Source organism: Heterodontus francisci, chromosome 21 (assembly GCF_036365525.1).
Source record: "Heterodontus francisci isolate sHetFra1 chromosome 21, sHetFra1.hap1, whole genome shotgun sequence".
Taxonomy (NCBI): Eukaryota; Metazoa; Chordata; class Chondrichthyes; order Heterodontiformes; family Heterodontidae; genus Heterodontus; species Heterodontus francisci.
The window spans coordinates 75,433,847-75,443,629 of NC_090391.1; positions in this window are offsets into that span (position 1 = coordinate 75,433,847).

The window sequence follows — 9,783 nt, forward strand, 5'->3', positions numbered from 1 at the left end:
CCCTTTACATTCACATCCAAGTCATTAATATATATGACAAACAACAGAGGACCCAAATCCGATCCCTGCCGCAAACCACTGGTCACCAGCCTCCAACGCTCCACCAGCACTCTCTGCATCCTATCACCAAGCCAATTTTGTACCCAATTTGCTAGCTCAATATGGATCCCATGTGTTTGAATTTCCTGGACCAGCCTACAGTGTGGGACATTGTCAAAGGTCTTGCTAAAGTTCATATAGACAACGTCCATTGCCCTGCGCTCGTCAATCCTCTTGGTCACCTCCTCGAAAAACTCCACCAAATTCGTGAGACATGCACAAAGCCATGCTGACTGTTCCTAATCACACCATGCCTTTCCAAATGCATATAAATCCTGTCTCTCAGAATCTCTTCCAATAACATTCCCAACACTGATGTAAGGCTCTCTGGCCTGTAGTTCCCTGGCTTATCCCTGCTGCGCTCCTTAAATAAAGGCACAACATTAGCTATCCTCCAGTCTTTGGGTACCTCAGCCGTGGTTAACGATGATACAAAAAGCTCTGCAAGGGCTCCAGCAATCTCCTCCATTGCTTCCCAGAGCGTCCTAGGATACACCTGGTCAGGCCCTGGGGATTGTCCACCTTAGCCAATGTTGTTCCTTTGTTTAAGAAGGGTGGTAAGGATAATCCTGGAAATTATAGGCCCGTGAGCCTTACGTCAGTGGTAGGGAAACTATTAGATAGGATGGTTCGTGATAGGATTTACTCCCATTTGGAAACAAACTAACTTATTCGTGAGAGACAGCATGGTTTTGTAAAGGGGAGGTGGTGTCTTACTAATTCGATTGAGTTTTTTGAGGCAGTGACGATGATGATTGATGAGGGAAGTGCGGTGGATGTTGTCTATACGGACTTTAGTAAAGCCTTTTACAAGGTCCGCATGGTAGGCTGGTGCAAAAGGTGAAGTCACACGGGATTAGAGGTGAGCTGGCAGGATGGATACAGAACTGGTTCAGTCACAGAAGACAGAGGGTAACAGTGGAAGGGTGATTTTTCTGAATGGAGGGATGTGACTAGTGGTGTTCCGCAGGGATCAGTGCTGGGACCTTTGCTTTTTGTAGTATATATAAATGATTTGGAGGAAAATGTAGCTGGTCTGATGAGTAAGTTTGCGGATGACACAAAGGTTGGTGGAGTTGCGGATAATGATGAGAATTGTCAGATGATACAGCAGGATATAGATCGGTTGGAGACTTGGGTGGAGAAATGGCAGATGGAGTTTAATCCGGACAAATGTCAGGTAATGCATTTTGGAAGGACTAATGCAGGTGGGATGTATACAGTAAATGGCAGAACCCTTAGGAGTATTGACAGGCAGAGAGATCTGAGCGTACAGGTCCACAGGTCACTGAAAGTGGCAACGCAGGTGGATAAGGTAGTCAAGAAGGTATACTTGCTTTCATCGGTCGGGGCATAGAGTATACAAATTGGTAAATCATGTTGCAGCTACACAGAAACTTAGTTAGGCCACACTTAGAATATTGCGTGCAATTCTGGTCGTCACTCTACCAGAAGGACGTGGGGGCTTTGGAGATGTTTACCAGGATGTTGCCTGGTCTGGTGGGTATTAGCTATGAGGAGAGGTTGGAAAAACTCGGATTGTTTTCACTGGAAGGACGGAGGTGGAGGGGTGACACGATAGAGATTTACAAAGTTAAGAGCGGCATGGACAGAGTGGATAGTCAGAAGTATTTTTCCCAGGTTGGAAGAGTCAGTTACTAGGGGACATAGGTTCAAGGTGCGAGGGGCAAAGTTTAGAGGGGATGTTCGAGGCAAGTTTTTTACACAGAGAGTGGTGAGTGCCTGGAACTTGCTGCCAGGGGAGGTGATGGAAGCAGATACGATCGCGACGTTTAAGAGATATCTTGACAAATATATGAATAGGAAGGGAATAGAGGGATATGGGCCCCGGAAGTGCAGAAGGTGTTAGCTTAGGCAGGTTTCAAGATCGGCGAAGGCTTGGTGGGCCTAATGGCCTGTTCCTGTGCTGTACTCTTCTTTTTTCTTGTTCTTAATGCGCTTCAAAGCCTCCAACACCTCTTCCTTTGTAATGTTGATATGCTCCAGGATATCCTTTGATCTCACTAGCTTCCATGACCTTCTCCACAGTAAATATGGACGAGAAATGTTCATTTAAGATCTCGCCCATTTCCCGTGGCTCCACGCATTGATTGCCACACTGATTCTTGAGAGGACCTACTCTCTCCCTAGCTACCCTTTTACTATTGACATACCTATAGAATCTTTTAGGATTCGCTTTTATCTTATCTGCCAGGGAAATCTCATGGCCCCTTTTCACCCTCCTAATTTCCTTCTTAAGTGTAGTCCTACATCCCCTATACTCGTCGAGGGACTCACTTGATCCCAGCTGCCTATACCTGACATATGTCTCCTTCTTTGTCCTAAACAGACCCTCAATATCCCTCATCAGCTACGTTTCTCCAAACTTGCCAACCTTGCCCTTCCATCCAACAGAACATGCCGGCACTGAATTCCTCCGATCTCACTTTTAAAAGCCTCTCACTTGCCAGACGTCCCTTTGCACATGTAAACTGCCTCTCCCATTCAACTTTTGAGAGTTCCTGTCTGATGCCATCGAAATTAGCCTTACCCCAATTTAGGAATTCAACCTGAGGACCAGTCCTTTCCTTTTCCTTAACTATCTTGAAGCTAATAGAGTTATGGTCACAGGTACCAAAGTGCTCCCCCACTGACACATCAACCACCTGCCCATCCGTATTTCCTAAGAGGAGTTCGAGTGTAGCTCCTGCAGAAAACTATCCTGGACACACTTAACAAATTCTTCCCCATCTGATCCCTGAGCACTAAGGCAGTCCCAATCAATATTAGAGAAGTTAAAATCACCTACAATTACGACCCTATAATTCCTACACCGATCTCTGATTTCCCAAAATATATGCTCCTCCAATTCCCTCTGACTATTGTGGAGCCGATAGTACAATCCCATCAAAGTGATCACCCCTTTATTGTTGCTAAATTCTACCCATTTGGCCTCGCTGGACATTGCCCCAGGGATATCCTCGCTGAGTACTGCCGTGATGTCCACCCTAATCAATAGTGAAACTCGCCCTCCTCTCTTACCTCACCTCTGTCACGCCAGAAAGATGGGTATCCCGGAACATTGAGCTGCCAGTCCTGCCAATCCATCAAGAACGTTTCTGTAATAGCTATAATATCACAATCCAAAGTACCGATGCATGCTCTGAATTCATCTGCCTTACCTGCAAGACATCTTGCAGTAAAGTAAATGCAGTGTAGCCTACCAGACCTTCCACGCTCCCTCTTCTGTCCCCGCCCGGCCTGCCTACTGGACTTGCTTGCTTTAACCTCTGCATTTGCCTCAATTATCTCATTGGAGAGACTACTACATTGTGTCCCACCCCCCTGCATGATGAGTTTCATCCCTCCCGAGTAGAAAAGTCAAACCTCCCCTTAAGGGTTCTGGTCCACCTACTGTTTGGATGTAACCCGCCATTCTTGTACAGGTCAACTCTGCACCAGAAGAGATCCCAATGATCCAACTAGCTGAAACTCTTCCTCTGTCTCTGTCTCACTGCAGTTACTGCTCCCCTTCTCACCATCTGCAGCTGCTGGAGTTCCTGTCTCACTGCAGTTACTGCCCACTCACACCATCTCTCTCTGCTAATGTCCCTGTCTCACTGCAGTTACTGTTCCCCTCTCACCATCTCCATTTGCTGGTGTCCTTGTCTCACTGCACTTACTGGGCCTCTCTCCCCATCTTCCTCTGCTGGTGTTCCTGTCTCACTGCAGGTAACGTCCCCCTCGCACCATCTCCATCTGCTGGTGTCTCTGTCTCACTGCAGTTAATGTGTTCTCTCAGCATCTCCATCTGCTGGTGTCCCTGTCACACTGCGGTTATTGCTCCCTCTCAGCATCTGTATCTGCTGGTGTATCTGTCTCACTGCAGTTACTGTCCCCCACGCAACATCTCCATCTGCTGTTGCCCCTGTCCCACTACAGTTACTGCCCCCTCTCACCATTGCAGTGTTTGAAATCCTTCAGCTCTTTCTATGATTTGATTCATTTAACAATGAGATTGAGACGGTATTTGACCGCCTTCTTCAGCTCCTGTCTGAATTTAGTCTGTGTCACAGTGTAAATACATGTGTTGGTGCAGGAACCGAGACTCTGCACCATCTTTGATGTGTGATATGTGATAAGGATAGGGTCAGTGTAGGAGGAATAATCCTGAATGCTTGCGATTCGCCCATAAAGGATAACCCCAACCCGGGTCATACATAACAGAATAAAACTGCCAGATATACTGAAGAGTAAAGTAATTGATTTCCTGTGATTTTCCATCTTTAGTTCCTTGTGATTTTCTCCATTGCTGAGGCGCCGGAATTCCCGGCGGACTTGACTGGAGAATTGGACGGCACAATGGTGCAGTGGTTAGCACCGCAGCCTCAGAGCTCCAGTGACTCGGGTTCAATTCAGGGTGCTGCCTGTGTGGAGTTTGCAAGTTCTCCCTGTGTCTGCGTGGGTTTACGCCGGGTACTCCTGTTTCCTCCCACCACCAAAGACTTGCATGTTGATAGGTAAATTGGGCATTATAAATTGCCCCTAGGTATGTGGCAGGGGAATAGAGGGACAGGTGGGGATGTGGTAGAAATATGGGATTAGTGTAGGATTAGTATAAATGGGTGGTTGATGGTAGGCACAGACTCGGTGGGCCGAAGGGCCTGTTTTAGTTCTGTATCTCTAAATATAAAAAATATAATATAAAATCTGTCTGACAGTCAGAACATTGAGCAGTAAGATCACAAAGACCGGGTCACATGGGGTTAAAATTCAACTGCCCCCCATATGGGGGAGGTATCGAAGCTCAGTTTATTAACACAACCCATGGGAACATTATCAATGATGTAAGTTGCTCCAATGTAAAGTACCAGGTGAGAGACTCTAAACAGCCCAGCACACTCACTGTTCCTGCAACCACAGCCGCCATTTTCTCGCTGCAATATTTTGTTCTCACTTTCTCACGGCAAATGGCCAGCCAGCCAGAAACAACTGTGGCTGCAGAAAGCAGAACGGCAATGAGAGTAATTCTCAGGAATGAATCTGGGAAATAAATTGAAACAATTCAAGTCAATATGGGTTCAGTGATAACGAACAGGAGATCAGACACGGTCATTCCCACCAGGTCGACGGTGATACTTTTCGCGAGACCGAACATTCCTCGGGACAATCTCACAATCGCCACCAATCTAACTGGAAGAGAGAGAAAAGGAAGCAGAGATATTACTGATCAGACCTGGAGACAAATCAGCAGTTTGACAGGATCTGGGCTGAAATTTCTAGCTTTGTTGCTGCATCGAGCAGTGAAAACTGATTCATTGACCTGGGCAGTGCTTTGTCACAGTGAAATGTTTGAAAACACAATTATTAATAATGCATTGGGAAATTGATACAGGAAGTGAATAAATTGAGCACCGGATCTACTGGAAGTACTGAGTGAGGATGCAGTGCCAGTGGGGAAATGAGAAGGGATCTTACAGAGATGGAATCCAATGCGTTAATTGGGAATTTGTCTCCAGGCTGTTGGTTGGTAAGGTTTGTGGAGAGCGGGTTAGCTGGTTTGTTACTCTGGGTTCAGGGAACTGACAGAGACTATTACCAAATGGGAAATGACTGAAAACTGCAGCGCTGAGTTTGACTCTCAGCCATGATCTAGAATGGCGGAGCAGGCTCGCAGTGCTGAATGGCCTCCTCCTGCTCCTATGTTCCTGTATCCCGATTTGGTTGGACGAGGAAGCTGGAGGTGGAGTCAGTGCGTGAGATTGGGAAGGAGAGATGGCAAAGGCCATGTTGGAACAGTAGGGGACACTGCAGCAGATGGTTTGGGAAAGAGGATAAAGTGAAGCAATGGATGAGGAGACTGAGGATTCAATACACTGAAAGGAGAGGCTGAGATTCACAGAGAGAGACTGCAGCAGAGTGTTAGAGGAAATCTAATCTGTAGATCCCAGTAAGACAACTCAACTTATACATTCAAACAAGAATCCCTGTGGTTACTGGTGTTGGAGAACAGTTCATTGTTTATACAATATAGTCGATATATTTCGTTCGTACAGGCAATTAAATATCAGCTTAAATATATTTCTGATATCAGCCTCGCTCTTTATTGAATTCAGCAGTCACTGAGATTTTAAAGTGCAGTATTTAAATAATGAATTACCATCAGTGATGAACCGATTCTATTCTGTTTATTCAGTCACTAAGTAAGGAATAGGAACTTTCTGCAAAACAAAATGAGGACCTGACAGAAATCAACACAGAGGATCAAGTCCAACAGGAAAATGAGCACAATCTGACAACAGACAACTTCAACTCCCAGTTTCTCTCACTAATTGTTCTGGACATTCCAGCACTTTATGATGGTGAATTATTCACACTGCCGTTTTTCTCTTTCTCTTCACTTCTGCTTATCTCTTTCCCTCGGTTTCGTTCTCCCTGCTCCTTTTCTCCTCCCCCATCTCTCTGCAGTATTCACACTCTGCAAACTGTTATAAAATGCTGCTTTTCACATATGATTTATTCCTAACATTCGGTGCATGTGTTCTGTTCACCAGCACCAGGTTCAATGATTTTATTTTCAAAGTCAGTTTGTTCAACTGTGAAACTTCTGTGAATAATTTAAAGTATCGACAGAGCACTCAAGTCACCACCTGTCCAGCTACACTCTTCACTTCAGGAAGGTTCCAGATTCAATTTGCATTCTGTGCTATGTTAGTTAATCTCAGCTGGCATGGTGGTGGGATTGCCATAATTGGCCTCACCTACTCTTTAATTAGAGTGAGCAAAATGATCATGGCCCTTGCTCCTGATTGCTATTTAGTAACATCCATGTGTGTGTATGACACGAGTTTGGTGTCAGTTGGGTTGGTGATCTTTGTCTTGCTTCTCCCCTCTGCTCTCAATGCGGTCAGTTAGGCTGCGAGCATTCACTGTCCTGGCTCAAACGAAAATGGCTGCTTTGGAGAAGTGCCTCAAAGCTACAGGTACATGGAACCGTGCCACAGAAGGAGTTAATCCTTTCTTTGAGTGGAGGGAGGAAAATGGGCAGGAATGGAAGGGAAATAATCTATTATCAAAGTGTTGAAATGGATTTGTTCTACTTTTGAAAATGACTTCCCTACAGTAGACGTTTATATGACAATTAAAAGTCACCTTCATGTTCCTGGTAGAGGTAGAATAATCGTGATAAACAGCTGGCATCATGTTGGGATTGTCCTCCTCCTCATCCCCCCCCCACTCCCACCCACAACCCACCCTGACCCCACCACCAAGCGCTCGCTGCTCTCCATCCACACATGACCCACCTAAAGGTAATGCACCTCCAGTTTTGTTGGAATCATACAGAGCAGGAAGAGGACATTCGGCCCATCGGAACATTGCCAGCTTTTTGAGCGAAATAGCCAATTGGTCTAATTCCTTTTTCTTTCCCCGTAGACCTGCAGATTTTTCCTTTTCAAGCGTACAGCCAATTCCCCTTTAAATGTTATGTCTGAATCGGCTCCCGCCAATCTTGGACAGTAGATTCCAGATCATAACCTGCAACGTTTATTCAAAAAATTCTCATTCTCCTTCATGCCCACTGCAACCCGGCCCCTACACCCCAGAATTTTTGCCAATTTACGTACATCTGTGCCATCTGTTTCACATCATTATTTACTCCATCAAAACCCACCAAAGAAGAACAATCCTAGCCTCTCCAGTCAAACTACTTTGTAAGATATTTAAATTGACACACTAACATGCGAGATATTCCAATACATATTTATGTCTCGGCGGCAAAAGAGGTAATTTCCACTCAATCCCTCATGTTTGCTTTTGGCAATTGTATCAAAACTCTTGGTCATATTAAATGTCATTATCTAGTAAAACATAGGTGAACATTGGCACAGGTGCTCTGTCAAATGCAATCGGTGATGAAAGGTGAAATATTCCATCAACGTCACAGCATATAACTGTTCAAGTATATTTCATTTCTTTGCTACCAATGTTTACATTTAAATGCAATAAGTTTTGGTCCTGCACATTGTGCAGCTGACCTCACAATGGTCTGGCTATGACAGCATAAACCAGTAACCATGTCAACACAGTTTATACCTAAGGATAGCTGTGAAGTGCCTTCATATCATCCAGAGTCAACGTGTGGAAACATCGTCGACTTCAGTGCTGCTTTATTTAAGCGTCCATCACTTTTTTTATCGTAATAGTTGTTGGTGTGATTTGCACTGGCACCCATTTTAACATTGTACCATTTCCTTTATATCGCTTCTCCTCAGCCTTCCTTCCAAAATGCATCATTTTACATTTCTCAGCATTGAAGTTAACCTGCCATGTGTATGACAATTTCACCCGACTGCTTCTATCCTCCTGAAGTCTACCACTGTTCCGTTCCCTGTTTATTATATTGCAGATGGCACAATGTTGAAGTTATGCCCTGCAAACCCAAGTCCACGTCATTAATATATATCAAAAAGATCAGTGGTCCTAATTCAAAGCCCTGGGAAATACCCCTGTACCACAATGTGCTCTGTATACAGTGAGTACAAAGGCAGGGAAGGTATGCTGAACATTTATAAAGCTCTGGTTAGGCCCCAACTGGAGGATTGTGTCCAGTTCTGGTCACCACACTTTAGGAAAGAGGTGAGGGTCCTTGAGAGGGTGCAGAGATTTACCAGAATGGTTTCAGGGATGAGGGATTTTAGCTACAAGGTTAGGTTGGAAAAGTTGGGTTTGGTCTCCTTAGCAGAAAGCAGATTGAGGGGAGATTGAATAGAAGTGTATAATATTCTGTCAGGCAAAGATACCGTCCTCCAGTCTGAACCAACCATTCACCATTACTCTCGGTGTTCTGTCCCTAAGCCAATGTTGTATCCACTCTGTCCCTGTCCCGTTCATTCCATGAGCATTCATTTTGCGAATATGAGGCACCATTATGACGTTCCCATGAGGAAATTGATCCCAGAGCACAGAAAAACACACACACACATAAAAGACACACAGACAGGCAATAAGCAACTGCAACAAGAGATAATCCAACAAACCTCGCTTGGCAATCAAAGCATTATCCCATCGCTGAATAGCCCAGCATCAACATCCTGGGGAAACATTGACCAGGAACTGAACTGAAGAAATTACAGCAAAACTGTGGCTACAAGTGACACACCCCCTGACTCCCCAAAGCATTTACACCACCTACAAGATACAAGTCAGGTGTGTGATGGTATCTCTCGACTTGATCGGATGAATGCAGCACCTACAACGCTCCATATAAACTGGAGGGAGCTCCCCCTCTACGCAGAAAATGGAGGGATCTCCCCCTCTTGTACAAAGTGGAGGGAGACAACTCTCTACGTATAAAATGGAGGGATATACCTCTATACATATAAGTTTGAGGGAGATGCCCTTCTGTGTATAATTTGGAGGGAGATACACCTCTACATATAACGTTGAGGATGTGCCCTTCTGTGTATAAAATGGAGGGAGATCCCGGTCTATATAACAAATGGAGGGAGCTCCCTCTCTGTATACAAAATGTTGGGAGTGCCACCTGTACAATTAAAATAGAGGGAATCCCATTTTTAAAAAAAACTTTTTAACCATTTTTATACCAGAGACAGAGCCGAGTATAATATGTATACCCTCTCTATGTATAAAGAGGAGGGATTTCCCTCAATATGCATAAAAAGG